Source organism: Littorina saxatilis, linkage group LG3, assembly GCF_037325665.1.
Source record: "Littorina saxatilis isolate snail1 linkage group LG3, US_GU_Lsax_2.0, whole genome shotgun sequence".
Classification (NCBI taxonomy): domain Eukaryota; kingdom Metazoa; phylum Mollusca; class Gastropoda; order Littorinimorpha; family Littorinidae; genus Littorina; species Littorina saxatilis.
Window position 1 is genome coordinate 234,970 of NC_090247.1, and position 24,493 is coordinate 259,462.

General features: G+C 39.9%; 1 long non-coding RNA gene across 1 annotated transcript; it reads left to right on the top strand.

The window, feature by feature from the left end:
* The first annotated feature begins 6,734 nt into the window (after positions 1-6,734).
* On the top strand, positions 6,735-16,235 carry LOC138961344 (uncharacterized). The gene is made up of 6 exons (XR_011454153.1): positions 6,735-7,476; positions 8,075-8,143; positions 8,943-9,036; positions 10,016-10,186; positions 10,640-10,739; positions 14,282-16,235. It is a non-coding gene; the product is annotated as an uncharacterized lncRNA (long non-coding RNA).
* Positions 16,236-24,493: the final 8,258 nt, after the last annotated feature.

Consider the following 24,493-nt stretch of genomic DNA (forward strand, 5'->3'; position numbering starts at 1 on the left):
AGTGCGCAAGTGTGATTGCGTAATTAATGTTCCATTCTGTAATTGCTTTATTGATGTTCCATTCATGTATTTTCTACTACTTTTCTCATTTATTATTACTGTATGTTTGATGTTTCTATTATTCTAGTCGGGCGCACGCGTGAATATGTGTTTGTATGAATGTAAAGGGCACATTGTAAGATTAAGCCTATGGCCTAAAATGTCTATCCTTTATGTGAATAAAATGTTCTAAGTCTAAGTCTAAGTCTAAGTCTAAGTCTCTCTCTCTCTCTCTCTCCCGCTATTCAAATCAGGTAATTCTTCTGACCCCGCCAATTACAGACCAATCTCGATTCTTCCTGTTTTATCCAAACCACTTGAAAAACACATATATACACACTTGGCCGCACATTTGAAGAAATACGACCTTATTCATTCAAATCAGTCAGGCTTCAGAGTAAATCATTCGTGCCACACAGCATTAATAAACCTTCTTGAAAACTTGCTTAGCAACATTAATAATAATGAACTCTGTGGTGTCCTATTCGTCGATTTTGCAAAAGCATTCGACGTCATTAATCATGAGTTACTTTTAAGAAAATTAGCTGAGTATAGATTGTCACCCCAAACCCTATGCCTCCTCTCATCATTCTTAGCCGGACGAGAGCAATCCGTCTGCGTGAATTCCACTATGTCAAGTAAAAGACCGGTGTTATATGGAGTCCCCCAGGGTTCTGTCCTTGGGCCACTTCTTTTCTCTCTGTATATTAACGATCTTCCTTTTAGTGTTAATGATGATTGTGAACTATTTGCTGATGATACGACCATACACACTTCTGATAAAAAAATTAGACAAAGTTTATTTATCATTGCAGAACAGTGTAGATGATCTCATTAATTGGACGAAATATAACCACATGAGTCTTCACCCCCAAAAGACCAAATACATGTTAATTACAACAAGGCAAAAAAGACAAAACATCAAGAATAATCCTCATTCCTTATTAATTGGCAACGATGCAATAGCGGAAGTAGGAGATCACAAAGTTTTGGGAGTAAATATCGATAATAATTTATCTTGGACCCATCATGTTAGATCGTTGTGTAAAACCGTGTCGAGGAAAATATATTTGTTGAACAGAATAAAGCACTTTCTTGATCCACACTCAAGGTTATTATTTTATAATGCATACATACAAACCATCACGGATTATTGTTCGACCATCTGGAACTCTGCCAGTGCAAACATTTTAAAACCACTGTACAGTCTACACAGACGAGCACTAAAATCAGTTCTATTAAAACAATCCAGTCTTGTTTTCGACGATTATAAAAAACTTAAGATTTTGCCTTTAAAAGAAAGATTTAAATCAAATAAAGGCGTGCTCCTTTACAAAATCCTTTCCGGCCATGCACCGAGTGCTTTCATTACAAAATTTAAAGCCAAACCAAGCCGAAAATTCAACGTCCCCATTCCGCGGATAGATCTCTTTAAATCAAGTTTAGCTTATTCTGGCAGCGTTTTGTGGAATTCTCTCCCGGAATCAGTTCGAGTCCCAACAAGTCTCAATACTTTCAAAAAACACCTCTCATTACATTTAATGTCAAATTACGAAAAGTCACAGTGATGGAAGACTTCGTTCTGATTATTTTCATATTGATCATATCTGTCCATAAAGCATCAGTGTTTCATAATGCAAGAATGTATGTATAGCCTACAACGTGTATATAGTCCTGTGAATAGTTTCTCTGCCTTGCTTATCTTTTGTAATTGTTTTACGTAACGGTTTTCAAACTATACGAAGGGACCCAACAAATCCTAAAGAAACGGGCCTTTTAGTTTATATAAATGAACATATAACATTCAAGCGCTTACCCCAGTTTGAAAATTTTGGTGTGGAGGGCATATGGACCGAGGTGAAGTTAAAGCATGCATCTCCTATTTTGATTGGATTTCTCTATCGGAATCCAGCTGAACCAGCGAACTGGGTTGACAAGTTTGTAACCATGATGGATTTAGTTTGGTTAGAATCAAAAGAGATTCTTCTCATGGGGGACTTTAACATTGACATGACGAAATCTAATAAATCTTGGAAAGATATTACTACTGTATTTAATATGTCCCAACTGATCAATACGCCAACGCGAGTCACGCCCTCATCCAGTACCATCATTGATCACTTATACTCTACCGACTCAAAACATGTAATAGAAACCTGTGTACCTGTCATAGGCATAATATCAGCGACCATTTCCCTATTTGCTGTACATGGTCAAAAAAAGGTGTGAAAATTCCTAAGCTTGGTCATACTGTCCTCACGTACAGGTCATTTGCTAAGTTTAATGAAGTACTTTTTCTTGAAGACCTGCGTTCTGCACCGTTTAGTGAGATATATAACAAGACCAATCCTGATGACGCTTTAAAAACATGGTATTCTAGATAGAAGCGAAGTTTTAGATAAACATGCACCTAAAAGGTCAAGAAGAATTAAGTATTCATATGGTTTAAACAAAACTTTATTCAATTTTAATCATGACAAGAACAATGCATGGATGATTACATACTCAAGCATATAATGCTTATTTTAAGCAATCATAGTAATTACAAAACAAAGGTTAGCATGATGGCGGAATAAATACATTAGCTCATTTCAGGAAACGAAAAAAAAAAGAAAAAAAAAAAAAAGACAAAACAGATACACAAACAAGCAGAAAATGGGAAGGGGTTGGTGATACATGAGGTGGGGAAAGGGCAGCTAGCTAGTAGCTAGCTTAAGGGAAAAAGAAGAAGAAGAAGAAGACTTGGAGCGCCAATATTTGAGGAGATTTTTCAATTGTAATAAGTGCACATAAGACACTCGCACAAAGTTAATGCGTATTGTGATCAGAGGAAAAGTCACTACATTGCGCATAAATCGAGACATAATTAATAAGTCGAAAAACAACAAAAGAACATGAGAGAGGTTATGGGGAAAAATTTGTCAGGCAGCATGTCGCATGACAGTGTCTAATAAATGTAATGAGTGAAGTATAGAGGCTCATTTACGGAACCTGCCCGTCTGTCTAATATAGTCCTGTACAGTTATGGATATGGTCTGGTTGACATTTCGTGAATATTGCGGGATGCCTTTCAGTAATATTTCGATATACTCATAATCATTTGTCAAATTATCAATGGACAATAATCTTATATCTCTATACAAGGGACAATGCAGTAAGTAATGTTCAGCAGTCTCGCTGGGATAACCACACTCGCATTGAGGGCAATCCTTAAGGTGCCGCTTACATAAATCAAGTATTCATATCGGCCAGGGTGGATCACTCCTGAAATTATAGAAGCCCAACATTACCGAGATTATCTATGCCGGATCGACCGCCAATCTGAAGAGTACAAAACACAGAAAGCAAAATGTCAGTATATGACTCGACAGTCAAAAAAGCAGTTCTTCGAAAACATTCTTAAGAAAGGCAAGAGTTCCAAGGAAACATGGAAAGCCATTAATCTTTTAACTAATAAATGTGTAAAGACCACATCATGGAACGAAAACGATATTTCGCCAGATGAAATTAATAATCACTTCTGTTCAGTTGCAAGTAAAGTAATAAAAACTGACAAATCCAATGAAAACAATTTACACATTTTGCGCAAGTACTGTGACACCAAAATTAAATACGAGGCACAAGTTATACCTTTTTTGTCAGTCTCCAAAGTATATAATTCTCTAACACACTTGAAAGAAAGTAGCATAAAGGGAACTGATGAAATAGACAGCAAAATTCTTAGATTATCAGCCCCACATATAGCGGAATCTCTAACGTATATTTACAATCTCTGTATTGAAAATAGTGTTTATCCCAAAGCTTTCAAGGAAGCTAAAGTGATCCCCCTCTTTAAGGCAGGTGATAAAACAGATCCCTCAAATTTTAGACCGATATCCGTTTTACCAGTATTATCAAAACTACTGGAAAAACATGTCAATGACCATATTATGATACACTTTACATCAAACTATTTGTTTCATGAAACTCAGTCTGGTTTTAGACCTAAACACTCGTGCCATACGGCACTGACAGAACTGGTGGACTCTTGGTTATCAAAAATCAACTCTAATAAGTTATGTGGAGCACTGTTTATGGACTTTGCAAAGGCATTTGATGTTATTGATCACGCCCTCCTTTTGCGGAAACTTTCCATTTATAGACTGCCACAGCCCACACAGACTTTTATAGCCTCCTTTTTGTCGGGAAGGACACAAAAAGTTACCTTTAACAGTTCGAGCTCTGAAGCAATGCCAAGTTTATATGGGGTCCCACAAGGATCGGTCCTCGGACCTTTATTATTTTCTGTCTACATCAATGACTTACCATTACACATATCCTCTGGACAGTGTGATATGCTAGCCGATGATACTACTATTCATACCTCAGGTGATGATGATATTACGTCGGTAGTCGACACGCTTCAGAAGTGTGTCGATGATGCTGTAGAATGGACGCATTTAAACCACATGTCTCTCAATCCAGAAAAAACAAAGTATATGCTAATTAATACGCGTCAAAAACGACAAGTCATGTCGGAACAAAAGAAGTGCATTTCTGTTGATAGTCAGCTGATAAACGAGGTTAGTGAACACAAAATTTTGGGTGTAACTATTGACAACAATCTAACATGGGGCCCTCATGTAAGTAACTTATGTAAATCTACAGCAAAAAAAGTTCATCAGTCTGCAAAGATTAAACATTTTCTAAATTTTGATGCGCGCAGAACATTTTTTCAAGCGCATGTGCAGTCTGGAATAGACTATGCATCAACCCTTTGGGATTCTGCAAGTGATGCAGCTTAAAGACCCCTAAAATCTTTGCACAGACGCGGAGTAAAAGTTGTTCTGCTGAAAAACAGCACCCTCTCTAATCATGACTACAAAAAAGCTGAAATTCTTCCACTTTCATCCAGACTAGCGTTTAACAAGGCAAGGTTTATGCATAAAATAGTTCTTGGACATGTACCGGACTATTTAACTAAAAGAATATTATTAACTGAGACTTCATCAAGCCGCACGAAGAAACTAAATGTTCCCCTCCCTAGAATTGACTTGTATAAAACTAGTCTGGCATACTCAGGTCCATTTCTGTGGAATGTTTTACCAGTTTCTCTCAGACAGCCACTTTCTGTTGCCAGTTTTAGAAGACATACTTTTTACATTTAGTCAAGTTGTGACTAAATGTTTTAACGTAGAGGGGGGAATCGAGACGAGGGTCGTGGTGTATGTGTGTGTGTATGTGTGTGTGTGTGTGTGTGTGTGCGTGCGTGCGTGCGTGTAGAGCGATTCAGACCAAACTACTGGACCGATCTTTATGAAATTTGACATGAGAGTTCCTGGGATTGATATCCCCATACATTTTTTTCATTTTTTTGATAAATGTCTTTGATGACGTCATATCCGGCTTTTCGTGAAAGTTGAGGCGGCACTGTCACGCTCTCATTTTTCAACCAAATTGGTTGAAATTTTGGTCAAGTAATCTTCGACGAAGCCCGGGGTTCGGTATTGCATTTCAGCTTGGTGGCTTAAAAATTAATTAATGACTTTGGTCATTAAAAATCTGAAAATTGTAAAAAAAAAAAAAAATTTATAAAACGATCCAAATTTACGTTTATCTTATTCTCCATCATTTGCTGATTCCAAAAACATATAAATATGTTATATTCGGATTAAAAACAAGCTCTGAAAATTAAATATATAAAAATTATTATCAAAATTAAATTGTCCAAATCAATTTGAAAACACTTTCATCTTATTCCTTGTCGGTTCCTGATTCCAAAAACATATAGATATGATATGTTTGGATTAAAAACACGCTCAGAAAGTTAAAACAAAGAGAGGTACAGAAAAGCGTGCTATCCTTCTTAGCGCAACTACTACCCCGCTCTTCTTGTCAATTTCACTGCCTTTGCCATGAGCGGTGGCCTGACGATGCTACGAGTAAAATGGCATTGCGTTTCATTCTGTGAGTTCGACAGCTACTTGACTAAATATTGTATTTTCGCCTTACGCGACTTGTTTGTATATGCTTTCATCGTCGTGTGGCACTTAATGCCGCGATCAGGTACTGCTGTTTGATAAGTACATGACGATCTACTAATATAATAATTTCAGTTAATTTTTTTTTAATTTTTTTGTTTGTTTTGTTCTCTCTCGCTCTCTCTCTGTTTACGTTGTTCTCGTCATGGATTTTGCACATACATTATGATTATGTGTACAATGTGTACATGTGTGTGTGTGTGTGTGTGTGTGTGTGTGTGTGTGTGAGTGTGTGTGTGCGTGCGTGTGTGTGTATGTGTGTGTGTATGTGTGTGTGCGTGTGTGTCTGTGTGTGCGTGTGTGTCTGTATGTGCATGTGTGTCTGTGTGTGTCTGTGTGCATGTGACAGTATGTGTCAAAGTGTGTGTTTTAATGTATACCATTACCAATGACTATGTTGGCATGTATGCTATGAACATTTTTTTTCTTTTTTTTTTCTCTTTGTCTGATTTAATAACCATGTTTTTATGTTTTTGTTTTGCTTCTTCTTCTGCTTCAATATTATGCACTGCTTAGTTAATTCCCTCTTGGGCGAGGGCTGGATGAAAAAAGATCTTTGCTGTATCTACTCCATTACCCTCGAAAAATAAAGTTGGTTCGTTCGTTCGTTCGTTCGCTCTCTCTCTCTCTCTCTCTCTCTCTCTCTCTCTCTCTCTCTCTCTCTCTCTCTCTCTCTCTCCCTCCCTCCCTCCCTCCCTCCACCCATTGCACACCGGTTGGACCGTACATAAGGTAACGTTAAATTATGCTTGTGCAACGTATGTGGGAGTATCACTTATAACCTCAGGGTATCTCTTATCCTGTTGCGCATCTATAGACTAGAGACAGCGCTGGTTAGACTAAAACATGGATCGGGAACTTCAGTACGTACTTAGGACTACCGCGGCTGTGCTTGCAAGTTTGGATAGTTCTTTCTTTCTCATTTGATCCGAGTTTTATCTGTCTCATTAAATGCCATTTTTCTACCTACTACACATATAATTTTCCTAATTGATTCCCGAAGATAAGTTAGTTTCGCTTCCACGTTTCGGTTTTCACTAATTCAACATGGCCGGCGTCGGCAATGCATCTTTGATCATCATCTTCTTCCGAAGAGGACTGGGTTCTTGCGAACGTCTCAGAGTCCTGCGGTTGAGTCACTGTTACCGATAGTGGTTAGCTCCGGCAAACAGGGAGATTAAAAAGGTGGGGAGGTTTAAAACTATGCGGTACAGGGGAGAGTGCGTTCAAGGGCGGGCTCTCATGCCCGACTGCACTGAGGAAACTGTGGCCGAGACGGGAGCGAAGGAGGGGCCTGCTTCGGCCGATGAACAAAGAAACTGTGATCGAACAAGTATGGTGTGACGACGGACTCGGTTTCCAGCAACTGTCCGCCGACTCAGCGGCAAAATATGAGTTGACACGTCCGAGGTGAAAGGTAATAATAGTCTCTTCTTATTAGAATGAAGGTCATTGTTTATGACTAAAATACAGTAGAATCACATAATGCACGAAGGAATGGAACATGTACATGGAATAAGATTGTCCGTCCACTAAGACACATTCCTAAAGGTGGAACCAACATCCTGACGGCTATGCAGAGGAAGTGTTCTTTTTATTAATTTTAAGAAATGCATTCAAATAAAACAAATAGGGAAATGCCCACTGAACAGAAACACCCAGGCTCCTGATTTTTGGTATGAATCCAAGTTGAGAGAGATCAGCTGAGCTAGGATTTTACATGGAATAAGATCATCCCTCCACTTGCATACAATGTATACAACCAGAAATGAAGATACAGTGTGCTTGATGTGGTGATCAAGTGACATTTTGCTATGAATGTGTTTAAGCAACTAGTAGCTTCTTCAGCGTTAATTCATTAAACAATCACTCTTATTCTTAGCACATAGAGCACATTGAATGAGTGTGTGCATGTGTGTGTGTGTGTTTGTTATTGCAATGTAAGACCTTATAATATAAATATACACAAATTATAACACATGCTGGGATTCTAAATATGTTCTGTTTACTTGCAGGTCTCAGTTATTACCAAGCCCTGCCTCATTCTTCCCGCAACACTGACATGGTGCTGTTGTAGAACACAAGTAAGTCCTTTGATCATTTCCAAAATACACTAGTGCAATAGCTTGTGAGTGCAACTGGTGGTAATGAGAATATTTTACCACAAAAGGCTAAAGTACAAATAACAGATTTATTATGTTGGAAAAAGAAGTAAGCCAGAGCAAGTGATTAGTGTACCAGTTAGCTTGGGTGGATGTATTATATAATTACAATTTACAGTCAGCATAGAATGTTGAGGACAGTCTAGAATTTTTCTCGCCCTGTGAATTCAACTGCAAATCAGATGGCATGAAGAAATCAATGTTATATTATGCTCTGCATTGAGTGAACCATCTCCTGTCATTCTGAGTGACACATCTCTTTAACTGAAAAACATGCCAGTAATTAAATCCAGGCTACATGGGGATGGAAAATGACCCTGGCAATTTCAACCTCTGAACTTGCCTTGTCACTACAGTATAATGTGGCTATGCTTTAACATGGAATCCCTCATCTTGGCCACATACAAAAAATTATATATTCAGTGACTGCTTGCTGTGGTGAGTTAAAATGTGTGATGAAATATTTTCACAAAAAGGTACCAGTGTTGTTAACAAAACTAATTCTTTAACAAACAAACAAAAACCACTCTGCACAGAGAGCATTCAAGCTGATCTATGTTGCTATTCGTCCAAGTAGAGGGATGATCTTATCCCAAGTAAAAGCCTGACAAGATCTGAGACTGTGAAGCAAAATGTTTTTACATGGTAAAGTAAGCCTTTAACGAGCAAGTATGTCTATTGCACTGGGTGTTTTATTATTATTGTATCATTTTTCTTTCAGGTAGTCTCTCTTTAAACTGACTTTCTACACCATGGTGTCTCTGGCAGTGTTATATTGGCAGAAGACAGTTGGAACTGGATTCCTCATTTAGATGGTAGGCATGTTTTGGGCTTTTGTGTTGCTTTGGTGTATGTGTGTGTGTGTGTGTATGTGTGTGTCTGTTCTATACCAGAAATAAACACACTGTTTGCTTGCTGTGGTGAAGTGACATTTTGTGATTTTTTTTTTAAATGAGCTAGTACAGTTGTAGCTTTTACAGCATTTATTCATAACACAATCGCACTTGGCGCAGAGAGCAACCAGACCGTTCATTGTGGGTATGTGAACAAGTTAAGAGATCATGTCTTATCCCATTTTAAAGCCTGACCAGATCTTAGACGGTGAGCCAAATTGTTTTCATGAGAAGGAATGTGCCTTTCAGAGAAATCTATTAACTACAGTATTACTTTACAAAACATATTTTAAGAAATGAAATGTGTTACAAGTAACAGCCATGGGGGTGATAGCCTGTAGGTGGAATAATAATCTTCAATTGCCCAGAAATGATTGTTATCTGGTCAAGAAATGCAAAGCATTTTGATGTTTGTGACGATTAGTTACTCTTTATCACGTTTGGTCCCTGATTTTGCTGTCCTTGTCTGCGTTGGGCAGGTGTGCGTCCATGATGTCATTGCTATTGAAAACTAATCTGTACTGCAAAGTAAATGTACTCGTACATGACGTACATGGCAGTTGTCAACCGGGGGCCAGCCATGACTGGGACTGATGTATCCACAGGCACTCGACACCAGGTGGGCGGGGCCAGTGGTTGGGTTGGTGATTCCCTGCCTTACACCACCACAAAGTGTAGTATCAGCAGACAAGACTGAGCAGAACTTCTGCCCCCCCCCCCCCCCCCCTCACCAATTGACCACTCAGTGCCATGTGCCTGCAGCTGTATCATAAACACTTTGTGACAATAGTTGTTACCTCCTTAGAACAGATCTTGTGATGCTCCTCAGTCAGTCAGTGTTTGATGGATGCTAACTGGTATACTTGACATAGTGTTCATATGAAAGTTTTATGTGTTGCAGCTCATCCAGATCACAGGTACACAAAGGAGCTGGTTACAGTGATAACATAGGCACATGGAACTGCTTATGGACTACTTTAGAAAGTGAGCGGTTACAACCAAGACTCTTCCGTCAGGAAGGTCTGCGGAAGGGTGCTTGATCTGTTTCCTCGGACAGGCTTTTCAAGACTAGGTAGGTTAAACCACATGATTGGGCTTTAATTATGAATGCACTTCAAAATTCACTCTATTTCATTATCTTGTACAACCCCCCGCGGGTTAGGGGGAAGAATTTACCCGATGCTCCCCAGCATGTCGTAAGAGGCGACTAACGGATTCTGTTTCTCCTTTTACCCTTGTTAAGTGTTTCTTGTATAGAATATAGTCAATGTTTGTAAAGATTTTAGTCAAGCAGTATGTAAGAAATGTTAAGTCCTTTGTACTGGAAACTTGCATTCTCCCAGTAAGGTAATATATTGTACTGCGTTGCAAGCCCCTGGAGCAATTTTTTGATTAGTGCTTTTGTGAACAAGAAACAATTAACAAATCTTCAATAGTACTGACCAAAGAAGAAGGTCTAATTGTGTGATCATGATTTGATACATATGCTTGACCCTGAATATGTGTTTTATTTGTTTTGTTTCAGAACAAAGTTTGGTGAAGTAGAAGCTACCGCTGTAGGCTGGTGTAAGGCTGAAGAAGAACCTCTGACAAGTCAATTTTCAAGCAACTGAGCACGAACCCAGGTACAAGACACAGAGCTCTCTTTCTATCGGTCTGTTATTCATAGAATGACACTAACAGTGACACAAGTAAATAATCTGTATCATTGTCTTGACCTCTAGAAATTTGGTAGAGAATAAGATGACTGATAGTATTATTTTGATTATTTCATGGTCATTACAGTGGCCTCCACCCCTGCCCCTTTTAAGACACCCCAATCTAAGACTCCTTCCTATTAATGACCCTGTTTTCGCAGACTTCTTGTTCATAACATCTGTAAATTCACTCCCATTTTAAGACTTGCTCCATTTGGACTTGGACTGGGTGGCCGAGTGGTAACGCAATTGCGCTCGGAAGCGAGAGGTTGCGAGTTCGACCCTGGGTCAGGGCGTTAGCAATTTTCTCCCACCTTCCCTAACCTAGGTGGTGGGTTCAAGTGCTAGTCTTTCGGATGAGACGAAAAACCGAGGTCCCTTCATGTACACTACATTGGGGTGTGCACGTTAAAGATCTCACGATTGACAAAAGGGTCTTTCCTGGCAAAATTGTATAGGCATAGATAAAAATGTCCACCAAAATACCCGTGTGACTTGGAATAATAGGCCGTGAAAAGTAGGATATGCGCTGAAATGGCTGCGATCTGCTGGCCGATGTGAATGCGTGATGTATTGTGTAAAAAAAATTCCATCTCACACGGCATAAATAAATCCCTGCGCCTTGAATATGTGCACGATATAAATTGCATAAAATAAAAAGATAAAATAAATCCCTGCTCTTAGAACTGTACCCACGGAATACGCGCGATATAAGCCTCATATTGATTGATTGATTTTAAGACCTGATTTTGCTTATTTTGGATTTCGAAAAAGAGAAAAACAAATTCCCACTCTGTACAGAATTAAGCCAGGTTCATGATTTTTGTATGGACCAAGTTGAGAGATGGCATTTGTATAGGCCTGACCAGATCTGAGATGTTGAATCTAATTGCTTACGAAGAAAGCATTGTGTCATTATAGGCACACTACTTCTCGTCACCGTCTCAGTTCTGGCCAGGCTTTAACATAGGATAAGCTCATCCCTCAACTTTGTCACATATGAACAATCGACACACTGACTCTTGCTGTTGTGAGTTGACATTTTTTGATGAATTTATTTCTGGAAAAGGCACCATGCAGTGCTGTTTCAGGGGTGGGACTTTTCCGCGGATTTCCGCGGACACAACTTACGAATTCTGCTGGAGTAATCTATTTTTCCGCGTCACATTTCATTACAATATCTATGACTTGTTGACTGAATGATTTGGAGAGACGTGGAGATGAAACAGAACACTGGAGGCTTGAGAGTTAAATTGTGCTGACTGAAAACTCCTGATAACTAATAGTAATTTTGAGGGGGGGGGGGGGGGGGGGGTTGGGGAGTGTGGAGAATGTCTTTTTTGTCAGATTGCACAGATTTTAATGTACCATTTAACCAAAATTCGGGGTAACATGCCCCCGAACCCCCTGGAAAAAAAGGGATTTCCTCTTTTTTCATCACAAGAGAGTCCCACCCCTGTGTTTACAGAATTCCTTGTTTAAAACTATCACTGTGCACAGAGGGAAGGGGGGGGGGTGTATTTGACCACCCCTGCGTTTACAGAATTCCTTGTTTAAAACTATCACTGTGCACAGAGGGAAGGGGGGGGGGGGGGGTGTATTTGACCACCCCTGTGTTTACAGAATTCCTTGTTTAAAACTATCACTGTGCACAGAGGGAAGGGGGGGTGTATTTGACCACCCCTGTGTTTACAGAATTCCTTGTTTAAAACTATCATTGTGCACAGAGGGAAGAGGGGGGGGGGGTGTATTTGACCACCCCTGTGTTTACAGAATTCCTTGTTTAAAACTATCACTGTGCACAGAGGGAAGGGGGGGGGGGGGGGGTGTATTTGACCACCCCTGTGTTTACAGAATTCCTTGTTTAAAACTATCACTGTGCACAGAGGGAAGGGGGGGGGGTGTATTTGACCACCCCTGTGTTTACAGAATTCCTTGTTTAAAACTATCACTGTGCACAGAGAGAAGGGGGGGGGGGTGGATTTGACCACCCCTGTGTTTACAGCAGAATTCCTTGTTTAAAACTATCACTGTGCACAGAGGGAAGGGGGGGGGGGGGGTGTATTTGACCACCCCTGTGTTTACAGAATTCCTTGTTTAAAACTATCACTGTGCACAGAGAGAAGGGGGGGGGGGTGTATTTGACCACCCCTGTGTTTACAGCAGAATTCCTTGTTTAAAACTATCACTGTGCACAGAGGGAAGGGGGGGGGGTGTATTTGACCACCCCTGTGTTTACAGAATTCCTTGTTTAAAACTATCACTGTGCACAGAGGGAAGGGGGGGGGGTGTATTTGACCACCCCTGTGTTTACAGAATTCCTTGTTTAAAACTATCACTGTGCACAGAGGGAAGGGGGGGGGGGGTGTATTTGACCACCCCTGTGTTTACAGAATTCCTTGTTTAAAACTATCACTGTGCACAGAGGGAAGGGGGGGGTGTATTTGACCACCCCTGTGTTTACAGAATTCCTTGTTTAAAACTATCACTGTGCACAGAGGGAAGGGGGGGGGGGTGTATTTGACCACCCCTGTGTTTACAGAATTCCTTGTTTAAAACTATCACTGTGCACAGAGGGAAGGGGGGGGGGGGTGTATTTGACCACCCCTGTGTTTACAGAATTCCTTGTTTAAAACTATCACTGTGCACAGAGGGGGGGGGGGGGGGTGTATGTGACCAAGTGAAGTGCATTGCTACATAATAAAATGAGCAAATCCGTCCCGTGAAGAAAACTTCTGCTTACTTAATTGTCAGATTTGCCAAGGCGTGTACATGAAATAAGATTATCATTCTAAATGCTGAATCAACATTCTGACTGTTTCCTATGAAACCAGGCTTGATTTTTGGTATGAATCCAAGTTAAGGGATAGCATGTGTAAAAGCAGAATTGTGTACAGAGGCAGCTTTGTGTTATTAAAGGCCGGCTGCTTTTCGTGAACACAGTTTGGCTCACATCTCACATCACCTGCCAGGCTTTTTAAAAAAAAAAAAAAATTTTACCATGGGATAAGACTATCCCTCCATTTAAGCACATACCAGCAATAAACACAGTGGTTACTTGTGATGAACAAGTGGCAAGACAAATGATTTAAGCATCACATAACCTTCCTAAGTGAAGTCAAGTTATGTGTCTGTGCCAGTGTGTGTGTGCATGTGTGTGTGTCAGCATAGAATGTTGAGGACAGTTCGATGGTAAATAACCCTGACAATTTTAGCCTATGATTGTGCCTACATTGTGGCAGGATTGGATGTGGATCTTCAAAAGCCTAAGGCTAAGTTAGCAAAAAAGTATGTAAAAGTACATTTTGAATAGTAGTTTTTTTCTCAGAGGGAAGATATCACAAGATATGATCGTTCCACTGCATGTATGCCACATAACTAAAACAAAAATTAAATGTTATTTTAATCGTCTTTTGGGTAAAACAAATACACCATCAATATATTATAATAATGATCTTGCTTGTTTACAGATGGACAACAGCTACTGCCAGGACCAGGTTACGCATAAAGAAAACAGTCAACACTTGGCTGGTGCTGCAGCTTCTTTGATGTCTATTTTTTTTTTTTTTTAAAGACAGACAGCTACCAGCTCATTCAAGACCATAGCCCCATCTTACTCACGCAGAACAGACAGCCATCTTTCGCCTTTGCACAGAACACTGCTGTCTGCAGGTACACATCAAAAGGATAGGTTTTGCACCTACAGCGTGCGACTGTGGCTAGGGTAGGAAGAACAGACTCTGCAACACGTTCTGAGAGGGTGGCCTTTTCTTGCCACCCGTACCCCTGTGCAACAAGACTTGGCCAGAGAGCACACATCCAAATGCAAACACTGAACACTGAAGAGGAAGAAGAAGAAGAAGGTGCCCACACAGAAGGACATAAATCTACTTTAAGGGCACACAAGTTTACAGCAGTTTATTGAATTGTAGCAGATTATAGGGAGAAAATGAACAAGCTAAATAGGCTGTACAGTACTTCACTTGAACAATGTATAAAGTTCCCTGTATTAAGAACATTTACAGATCACAAGACATTGTGTTTTCTTTTGTTTACAATACAAATGTTTCATAATAAAAAGATATGCACTAGGCAAGATCCTTAAAATGTAAAACTAGTAGTGTGACAATTTTGAATTGTTCAGAGATGGTTTTTCTTCAGTGGTAAATGTTTTAGCTTTTTTATAAGATCCCGTTAGTGAAGCATACTATAAAACCTTGACCTTCCAAACTGTGTTAGCACCCTGGGCTGCGATCATTGTGTTGAGCTACTTAAAGGCACAGTGCAGCTTACAGCCTTCGTTTTGCGTTTTTGTTGCAGCTGAGTGCATTTACAGTTCAAAAATCCTCCTATGGTAGTAAAACAAACCCAAAACTACCCAACGACGACATCTGTGAAGCTCGACAGTTTCTTGTTCACGCGAGTGCATAAATTAACCTAGTTATTACGTGGTGTTTGGTCGGAGTTCGATTCAACTGAGTGATTCCGGCCTCCATTTTGTTTTATACAAACTCATGATGATGTCTGACATAGTTTGCTAGTGACGTGTCTTTTTGTGCATGATGTGGTGATCTACCTGATCTAAATTTAGATCCAAAAATAGGTCAAGACCAGCCGGGTCCGAGTACGAAATTGATTCGTAAAAAAATCGCAGTTCTCGACTCTTTGGGTGCAAGTCAATGAAACTTGGTAGTTCTTCTAACAGATAGCTGCCTGAGGTATGACTAAAAGCCCCAGGGGCTCCGTGCACCTGAATTTGACAAGTTCAGTACCTTCAGCAAGCGCAAGTACAGTAGAGAAGCGCTTGACACACTGAAAAAGGCCTACTACGAGCAAAAGAAAAAAAAATCAGTGATGCATGTGCTTTTGATGTAATCTTCTTTGACATTATGATGACTACAAAAACTGACTGATGTGTTTTGTTTGTGAATGATGGATATATGTGCATGATTGCGTTTCGCAGACACAGTTGTCATGTGTGTTGTAATTGGCGACGAATGCTGGATGATTACTATTTTTGTACCAGGATTACTATTTTTGGGGCTGAGCATTACTCCAAAACACTTATGCCAAGTTATGGGGGTAAACAGGTCTGCAGCACAACTACAAATGTAGAAATGTCGTCTGCATTTTGTATATTTTAAAAGGTTATTTTTGTGCACAGAACATACATCTGCAGGGAGGTTTGGAGGGTGAAGTTAGGATCTGTTAGGAGGCATACAGCATCACACTCATTTTGTGTGTGTGTATTTTGTGTTGACAGATAAGACACTGTCATTCCAGCAGAAACCTGTGATGATGCACATTTTATTGAAGTGACCAGCTGAAATTGTATGTACTTTGTTATGAAATTGACAAATGATCCCTGCTTTGCAATCCTGGGTTAATGATATTGCCAAAATTAAAACGTGGAGGAAAAAGTGAGTGTAAACCTATTCTTGTGGTGGTGGTGGTGGTGGTGGTGTGTGTGTGTCTGGTTAGTGTGTGTTTGAGTGTGTGTTAAACAAACAACGACAAACAACACCAAACCTACATCAAACAAGCACAACAAAAACAAATTACACAAAAAAATGGCAAAAATCAGAATATCAACTGAGAAAAAAAACCGTGGCTGAATGCAATACTTATTATAACTTAAAAAGTAAAAGTGTGCGTGTGGATGTGTGCGTATGTTTGAGTGTTTTAAACAAACAACAAACCTAAATTAAAGAAGCACAACAAACAAACAAAAAACCTGGCAAAGTTCTGAACATTAACACAATGCTGCTTTCTGCTTTGAGGGGAGGAATAAAATGACTGAAGCCGGACTGCCGAGAGGAGGAAGGAGGGGGCAAAGAACACGCAGACATGAAAACACGCACAACTCCATGACAGATAAACTGCTTATGTTCAAAAATCAAGAATATTTAAGCGTGCACACACGCACGCACACACACACACACACACACACACACACACACAGACTCTCCTCGTGAAAGTAAAGGTAAACTCGAACTTGAAGGTAAGTATAAATGTTTGATATGGAAGAAACCTGTGATAAAAGTCTTTGTATAAATCATCGGTACCAACAAAATTCAGTTGCCACAACGCGTAAAAGGACATACTGTAGTTTCAAATTAGTAACAATCTAAGCCATTTTAATCAGCACTGGTGTCCGGCAAGCACTAACAGATACAACAGCACGTGTATGCATCTTGAAGTAATAAGACCTTGAAGTAGGGCCTAGAGTTTACACTATGCATTATGTAATGCTTTAATTCAGCTGCCTAACTGTGGAACTTTGCAAATGTGTGAGGACCGTTTCACAAAACAGACAAAACACCCTCTCAGTTATTTACACAAATCAGTTCCAGAATGTGCGTGTTCCTTTTCCGTCTCTACAAATTAATGTTATCTGGGGGGAAAACGAATCATTGTCGCTTCCGCCCTCAGTTATAATTGCCTGAGCATAATAGGAAATGCAACAGGTGTAGTCTTCCGCCTGATTTTTAGTCAAGATATTTCGACACAGAATGTTTCTTTCTTTTTTCTTTGTATGTTCACAAGCTCACATACAATCATTTATGCAACACTGACAATAAGACCAGACCAGAGTTGTGATTGAAATGGGCAGTTTATTTAATAAAGCTCCAGAATGAATAAAAATACATGACAAAATAAGGTGGTCCCGCTGTACAAAGCCGGTTACCAAACACACACACACACCAACACACACAAACACACTCACGCACGCACACACACACACACACACACACACACATGACACACACACACATACACACACACACACAGAGTAACATTGTACAACTTACTGTCACATTCAAGCGGGAACACCAAACAAAACGTATCATCAAATGAAACAACATTTTAAGTGGTCAACTGAGCAGATGACCACAAACCACACTTGAAATCTTCACATTTTAACACTTTCTCCTGTATCCACAAAAGTCATTTATGCTGACTAGATAATGACATAATAAAATGACATCAATAAAACCATTCCCTTTTTTATTTTAAAGAAAAACAAGAAAATTAAAATAACGCAAAGAACTGATGCTCAGTAAGGTTGGGTATCGATCTCAAATGTGTGCATAGCTAATTACATGTAACCGGCATGGACTGGGGATAGAATTGGCCTTTCTGTCAGGCAACTCGGCCTCTAATTGGTTTTATATTGTCTGATCCCCCTCCAGAAAAAAACAATACCATTTGCCCCGTGCTTCTGCGCCCACAAAAAATATTCGGGAATAAGAAAAGTTCAAATTTTAGGCACCCCACATACAACCTTAATTGTCAGTCAATTACTTTACTGCAATCAACGTTGATTTTAAAGTACCATGTCATTATTATTTTGGAGATAGATTTGAAAAAGTCCATAATTGCAGACTGCGTATTGCATACCTGTCAAGTACTTTTGGCCTCTGACCATAGTAAATGGCATAAGAAACCATAGTTGGGGATCAAAAACCATAGTTAATGCGTGGATCAGGATGTGGTTAAACGCACAAATTCAACTTCTCACGCATACACACTAAACCAATCAGATTGGTTTTCACAAACTAAAAGTAAAACACATAAATTCCTTTCTACACAAACTGCTCTTTATTTACCACTACATGTAATACATTTACACTGCACTCTTGTTCGTTCATTTTTTTTGTCACTTGTCACTTGTGTTCTTTGTTGTATTCATCTGTGCAAATCTTTGCTTTGTCAATCATGCTGCCAGTCACCTTAAAATCATGGCAGCATGCATCAGAGTTAATTTTGACCTGTAAGAAGGCAGTCAGTGTGTCAGCTCCCAGACTGTGATCCAGCACTTGAAGGTGTTGCAGGGATTCACTGCCAAATGGAAATTTATTCAACATTTTCCTCACACAGGCCATGTAGAACTGGCGCACATCATGCCAGAACTTCTGTTGTGTGGCTGGTGCAAGCTCCTCCTCAGAAATGAATGAACGGCAGTCCATGCCAGCAACAAATGCGTATGGTTTGAGGTATACGACGTAGGACCCAAAAAACACCGAAAATCCGTAAGAATTACGCAGAATGCGTAGGACTTGACAGGTATGGTATTGGTTTGAGTGATTTGAATTTTGATTTGTCAGCGGCACCTTAAGGATTGCCCCAAATGTGAGTGCGGTTACCCAAGGGAGACTGCTGAGCACTATTTGTTGCATTGACCCTTGTGTAGAGATGTACGATTATTGTCAATTGATAACTGATTATAAGTTTATTGAAATATTATTGAAAGGCATCCCGCAATATTCCCGGAATGTCAATCAGACCATATTCATAACTGTACAAGAATTTATTAAGACAAACAGGCATGTTCCGTACATGAGCCTCTACATTTTATTCATAATGTTCATTTGACACTGTCATGAGACAAATGCTGCCTGACCAATTGTTCTTCGTAATTTCTCTCGTGTTTTGTGTCCTTGTTTCGACTTATCGATTATGGCCCAATCGTTATGTAATTTAGTGCCATTTTCGCCGATCACAAAATGTATTAACTTTGCGTGTGTGTCTTCTGTGCATTTAATATTATTGTGACGTGACCCACTCTTCCAACATTTCTGGCGCTCCAAGTCTTCGTCGTCCTTTTTTTTCCCCTTATGCTGAATTCTGTTCTCTCGTACCCCATTTCTTTTTGTTTCTTGTTTTTACCCCCACCAAGTTCTGTACTACCACCCCCTCCCTTTTTTGATTGCTTGCGCATCAGGTTTGTCTGTTTGTTTTCGTTGTCTGAAATGAGTAAATGTATCTAGTCCGCCATCATGCTAAACTTTGTTATGTACATACCAGGATGACTTAAAATAAGCATTTATGCTTGAGTTATCTTAAAAAAAACAATGCATTGTTTCTGTCATGATAACAAATTGAATAAAGTTTTGTAACCCAATGGACTGATTATAGTTGACCCTGATATGTGATTACGGGATAGTGTCACGTTAATTTATTTCTACTTTCACTTGTACTTTTGTACTTAAAACAAATCACTGAAATGTAAAAGTTATTTTTCTTTCCATTGTGAAGTGTCGTCAGTCTCCTCAAGGTAATGCAGTCAAACTCAACCAAAAGTTGGAGGGGCTTCTTCATACTTTCAGTGTGTGTGTGTGTGTGTGTGTGTGTGATTTCTTTTGACACTATGCACGTTTCAAAGTGAGTATAGTGCGCTTCCCAAGCATAAAACGGTGCATGACTCTGGATTTGCGTCTGAGATATTGACACATCACTGTGAGAAAAAGCGTTAATGAAAAAAGAAGACTATTTATTTTCCTTGAGCATTATCTTAAAGTGGTGTGCCAAAAACTTTTAAATTTAAAAATTCAATATTTAACTTTAGGAAAAGCACTGTAGAGAGAAAACCACGCTTGTGTGTTCAGAATAGTCTCCATGTGGTATCAATATAAATGATTCAAATGTATGGAAGAGAAGCTGTTTCTGCTGGATTAATACACACACACAATTGTGCACTCACACATAAGCACGCATGCATGCATGCTCACACACACACACACACACACACACACACACACACACACACACACACACACACACACACACACACACACACACACACACACACACACACACACAGAGAAACAACAAATTCATTATGACAAAACCAAATACGAAGTCCTATTTCACAAATTTTATATCTTCTCCTTTTCACCATATACAAATACAGTCACGGAGTACATTTATAAGGCTATATTTATGGGATAGAGCCACTTGTTAATTGTTTCTTGTTCACAAAAGCACTAATAAAAAAAATTGCTCCAGGGGCTTGCAACGTAGTACAATATACTACCTTACTGGGAGAATGCAAGTTTCCAGTACAAAGGACTTTAACATTTCTTACATACCAATCAATATGAGGCTTATATTGCGCGTATTCTGTGGGTACAGTTCTAAGCTCAGGGATTTTATTTTAATTTTATTTTATGCAATTTATATCGCGCACATATTCAAGGCACAGGGATTTATTTATGCCGTGTGAGATGGAATATTGTTTTACACAATACATCACGCATTCACATCGGCCAGCAGATCGCAGCCATTTCGGCGCATATCCTGCTTTTCACGGCCTATTATTCCAAGTCACACGGGTATTTTGGTGGACATTTTGATGAACATTTTGATGAAAATTTATCTATGCCTATACAATTTTGCCAGGAAAGACCCTTTTGTCAATCGTGGGATCTTTAACGTGCACACCCCAATGTAGTGTACACGAAGGGACCTCGGTTTTTCGTCTCATCCGAAAGACTTGAACCCACCACCTAGGTTAGGAAAGGGGGCAGAAAATTGCTAACGCCCTGACCCAGGGTCGAACTCGCAACCTCTCGCTTCCGATCGAGCGCAAGTGCGTTACCACTCGGCCACTGAGTGGAAGGTACACCAACACGATATTAGCACTCCAGATTTTTCTCTCGCAGTTTTTCTGAAGGACTTTGCATTTGAAAACTATTCTCAGACAAAATCGCTGCCCTACACGCCACGAGGCGTGAAAGGCAAAACCTACTACTCAGACAAAATATGAGTTTAAACTGCAAGTACATGTACAGGGAGTCTGAAGGGTTCAAGTCGGATGAGATAGACTACTGTTGTGGCAATCTTCGAATTTGAAAATCATTTTTTTAAAAGAGTAAAACTCATAGTTCTTCTTCTTCTTCGCTCATGGGCTGAAACTCCCACGTTCACTCACAAATTTGCACGAGTGGATTTTTACGTGTATGACCGTTTTTACCCCACCATTCAGGCAGCCATACGCCGCTTTCGGGGGAAGCATGCAGGGTATTTTTGTGTTTCTATAACCCACCAAACTCTGACATGGGTTACAGGATCTTTTCCGTGCGCACTTTGTCTTGTGCTTGCGTGTACACACGAAGGAGGATAAGGCACTAGCAGGTCTGCACATAAGCAATGACCTTGGAGATCAGAAAATTCTCCACCTTTAACCTACCAGGCGGCCGCGATTTTGACTCATGACCTTCTGAATAGGAGGCCGATGTCTTATCCACAAGAACACCGAGCCCGTCCAAACTCCTAGTAAAAACAACAACTGCAAATCTGGGAGCAAAATGTGAACGGTTACAGTTTCAACTATCCTTCCCCTTTAAATCAGCATTTTTGGAAACCTAAACGAAAGAGTATTCAAGAACAACAGTCACGAATTCAGATTTAAAAAAACAAATGGTAACTATGCTTTTTGGAAATTCTTTCTTTAATTGGTGTTTAACGAAGGTTATATCGCGACAGGGAAAGGGGGGGGGGAGATGGGATAGAGCCACTTGTTAATTGTTTCTTGTTCACAAAAGCACTAATAAAAAAATTGCTCCAGGGGCTTGCAACGTAGTACAATATACTACCTTACTGGGAGAATGCAAGTTTCCAGTACAAAGGACTTAACATTTCTTACATACTGCTTGACTAAAATCTTTACAAACATTGACTATATAAGAAACACTTAACAAGGGTAAAAGGAGAAACAGAATCCGTTAGTCGCCTCTTACGACATGCTGGGGAGCATCGGGTAAATTCTTCCCCCTAACCCGCGGGGGGTCTTTTTGGAAATGCGCTTCAGACAAATGCCTTTGCACACGTTATGTTACTCACAGCAAAATGCAAGAATAATTGGGGACCATATGGGATGGGGCAAATTGGGAGGGAGCAATTCGGGACACCACCATATATATCTACCAAATATTTACAAATAGCTATCTTAGTACATGCATAACATGCTGTACCAATACACAATTTCTTTAAATAACTATGTAAGGATTAGTGTCAGTCTCCCGGAGCATGTTTCACGCTATCCTGCGATCAGGACAAGCGACTGACTGTGATGTGTATGCTGTGCGGCGTGCGCTACATAAGAAACCTGTTTTTAAATTTGTATTAAATACAATCACCTGAGCCACGAATGGCTAGCTGACAGCGGCTATCTTTTACACAACAAATTCTGAACTCTGATGAACTCGTGACCGCTGATTTTTAAAGGCAAGGGGTATCATATTGTGCGCATGGCATACACATCCAAGTTGGTCGTTTGTCCCGATTGTGGGATACAGCCTGTCAGAGGCGTAGAGCGTGCTCGAGATGTTTTGAAAAACCTGACTGCAGTACAGGGATTTTTACACCTCCGGACTGCTGATAATTGGGGCGGGGATATAGCTCAGTTGGTAGCGCGCTGGATTTGTATTCAGTTGGCCGCTGTCAGCGTGAGTTCGATCCCAGGTTCGGCGGAAATTTATTTCAGAGTCAACTTTGTGTGCAGACTCTCTTCGGTGTCCGAACTCCCCCCCGTGTACACTACATTGGGTGTGCACGTTAAAGATCCCACGATTGACAAAAGGGTCTTTCCTGGCAAAATTGCTTTGGCACAGTTAATAATTGTCTATCTATACCCGTGTGACTTGGAATAATAGGCCGTGAAAGGTAAATATGCGCTGAAATGGCTGCAATTACTGGCCGTATAAAATTTCATCTCACACGGCATCACTGCTGAGCGCCTAGAACTGTACCCACGGAATATGCACGATATAAGCCTCATTGATTGATTGATTGATAATCCTAACAGAATTATTTTCAAAAACCGTCTATTGCCTTGAAAGCAAACCTGGAATTTCTGATGCGAGTTGCCAGAAAGAAAGTTCACTAACAAGATCCAGGCCAACACCCCCCCCCCCCCCCCCATCCCCCTAAATAACACTAAGGAGTGAGGTGAGCTTAAATAACTAATTAATTAATCAATCAATAAATTCTCTGCTGAAATCCCCAACTTCGCGCATCGAAGCTATGAAAAACAGGACACTGCCACGTTTCCATTCAGCTAAACGCCACACCATTTTCAAGAGGGGATGTCTCAGGAAGAAAGATGTGACGCTCCCGATTCATATGTTTCAGAAGACAGCCCACCTGAGAAAAAGAAGAACACAATATAGAAATAATAACAACCTGTCAACCACAAATACATTAAAGTTTTTCAAACAGTTCACTAATCCGACAAACTCATGCTCGTTTCTGGTGCATTTGATAAAGCCAATTACGGGTAGATGCTAGACAACAGCAAAACCACCACCACATAACAACAACACAAGATTGTTTATGGTTGTTTACAGTCTCTTGAACACAGGAGTCAATCGAGACCGTATATATAACAACAAGAAGCATAAAAAAGCACTTCAGTTTGAAACCCAGGTTCAATGTAGTAAATGATATTGCATCAATGTTCCATCCATCCTCAGCACTTTCAAAACCAGTTTCTTCTAGGTCATACACACCTTTTCCTCGATTAATCTACAGTATATCAGATCACTATTGTTCTTTTTATGATTTGCACCAAGGGAATGATTAACATTTCTGTCTTAGTCATAATGTAACAAGCTTTAAGCAAAAGCATAATATTCTACACATTCACATATTGTAAGGTTGAAGGGGTCTATGTCGACCAAAAGAAGGTGTATTCCCCATAGCCATAGGTGTTTTCCCTGTGTACCGGGAATACAGTTGGATTTTCTGTAGAGAAGTATAATATCGTACAATCTTGCGCCAAGCGCGTGACTGCGGTTAGATAGGAGAATCTATTTAAAATCCTGAAATCGCGTGCGGCATCCAGTCAAGCAAAACATGCTTCGACCGTTTATCAAAACGGATTTAGTTAAAGAAACATC